This window comes from Pygoscelis adeliae, unplaced genomic scaffold (genome assembly GCF_000699105.1).
Source record: "Pygoscelis adeliae isolate BGI_AS28 unplaced genomic scaffold, ASM69910v1 Scaffold63, whole genome shotgun sequence".
Taxonomy (NCBI): domain Eukaryota; kingdom Metazoa; phylum Chordata; class Aves; order Sphenisciformes; family Spheniscidae; genus Pygoscelis; species Pygoscelis adeliae.
In genome coordinates, this window is record NW_008824414.1 from 5937052 (window position 1) to 5939753 (window position 2702).

The window sequence follows — 2702 nt, forward strand, 5'->3', positions numbered from 1 at the left end:
ATGCCAGCAAGAGGGGAGTGATTTTTCCACATAGCCTTGCCTATTCACACTTTCATTATAGCCGTGTACTAACACTGAACAAGCTGACTTGGCCAGCCCAAACTTACTGTTTGGTGGAAGTGAAAAGCAGAATGAATGCAATAAAATTTAAATCCAAGGCTTGGTGTCATGGGAGAGAAAAAGGCAAACTTCTTACAAAAGGAACTTGGAGAATGGCGAGTAAGAGCTGCACTGAAAATCATATTTTAAAATTTTTATCCAGCTGAATGACAGAGCTTGTCACTTCTATGTAGTATAAATGACTGAATAGTTGGGATGAGCAATAATACCATGGCAGATTGAGTCAAGCCAAGATTTGATTCTTAGCTCTGCTACCAATTCATGCAGATAAATCATTCAAAGTCTTTGTGCTTTGACTTTTCCATCTGAGAAAGGAGATATTCAGCTTAGTTCACAGAGGTGTTGAAATGTTGATCATTTTTATGCACACAGCAATGTGAACTCATTGGGTGAAAGGTGCTTTGGAAGCATTAAAGATTCTTCTAGCTATTAAGCCTGCTTTCCTCTTCGTACCGTTTCTGAACTTCAGCCCATTAGAACTTGACAGTATAGAATTTACATTCTTTGCAATGATAAATGCATTTAATTTTCTTCAAGCAAATACATTCCAATTCAGCATTTAAGCATAAGACTAATCTCTTTTGTTTCACATGACTATTGAGTAAAAACAAGTGCTCAAGTGCTTTGTCAAACTGAGGCCATGAGAGTTTCTGCAAGAATAAGCAGCAATTGGCAGTTGAACCCTGTAATTTGGAAAAAGTTCTCTTCCAAATCTTGAAGAAACTATCAATAATTTGGTTGCTATCCCACCAAAATGGATGTGGTGTAGTATCTGTACACACAGGTTTAAAAAAAAAAAATACAAATTTCCCATCATAGTTTTAACTCTTCCTCTAGAGCTGCAATATCCCCTGTTACATCTTGCTCCGACTTTGAAGGGGAAAGCAGCACTAACTGCACATCTAAGAAGTTTGAGGGAAGAGACAGATTCTTCCCTTCACCATCCTTACAGGGACTGTGTATTCTTTTGCAGTTATATCAAGGGTGGTGCATTTCCTAAAACCATGAGAATCTAACACGCCAACAATGTCTCTGACCGCTTCTGCTGTCTTCCTGTTTTACACATCAGTCGTAGTTATATTTCTTACACAATCAAAAAATTGATCCAGAGTATAAAGAGTTTTGTGCAACCTATGAGGTGTAAATTCATGAATTCCTCTAGAGTACATGCAGTGAAATGAGCTATATCCATGCATATTTCATTGATTCAGATCTGTATATTCACATCAGTAACGAACGATTACTATGAATCAGTTCTCATGATATCGGCAATAAACCAGAAAGTAATATAAACAGTGCTCACTTAGACTGGTTTTCCTGAGACATTGTATTAGGTCAGAGACTCACTGTGACAAGGGCTGCAGTTTGCAATCTGCAACATTACAGATTATTAGGATTTCATCTGACTTGAATATAACTAGGTTTCCTTTATCAGAATTAAATCCAGAAGGCTGAGGATGATCTTTCTTTTTTTTCCCCCCCCGTATCAAAACTTTGAAATCTTGCCATATGACAAGCCAAGCAACCATAGCCCCAGCTCTACACACAGTATCAGGGAACCTTAAAGAGCCTGATGAACTTAAGTGAAACAAATGAAAATGGAAGTTTCTGTGCATACAAGCTAATGTACCTATGAAATAGCCTAGCACAGAACAGTCTACAGTAAGTCATAGTAAGATTGAATTAATGAGCAACAGACACACAAATATTCCTTGAAATGGTGAATTCTGGGAGGGAAATGTGGGCCTGTTCTGTCTGGAGCAGAAAACCAGAAGAGCTAATGTGTAAAAATCTCCAATGGATACATAATGAAAAACCTAATAAAGCATCTGAGTAGCTGGGACACCTAAAGAGCCGTCCTTCCCCCAAACTCAGGTATTATTAAGGTAAGCAAAAACTAAATTCTGTCATCAGGAAAGATACTGGGTCAGTTCTTTTGGAAACACGGTGAAGATTAACTTATACACAATTGGCAGTAGCAAATGCTGAGCATCACTATGCTCAGAAAGGAGTGGAGATGGAGGACTGGGTCTTGGACCAAGAGTGTGAAAAAGCTTCTTGTCTTAATTTATGAGACCTCTGTAGACCAAAATAAATGGTAAATCACTTATTTCATTCCCCAAAAAAGCCTAAATGCCCTACTCCGCCCCCCCCTTAGGAACAGAGAAAGTTGGTTTTTTAAGGTTACAGATTTCTCATTTGCAAATTACCTGAGAGAGATTTGTAGACTGCAGGTACAAGCACCAGAGGAGTGGACAAAAGCTCAGTAAAGCAGTGTCCAGAATGTAACCAGTGTTCTGGGTAAAACATCCTGTCTCGTCTCAGGTGACATGTGAACTGCCATTCCCAAAGCTACCCAGGAGTTCCAAGCAGAAGATAATTAACTATGACTGTTGAAGTTGCAAAGACTCCCAATGTGAAGAGCTGAAACCAAGAGGACTTGCTGCATTTTAAAGTATATCCCTTCCTGGAATAGGCAGATGACTCCACCACAGATGGTAATGCTAAAACAGTAAGATAAAGGAAACAGTAATACTGTACAGATGCTGCTGCACCAGAGAAGATGGCATGTTTTCAGGAAT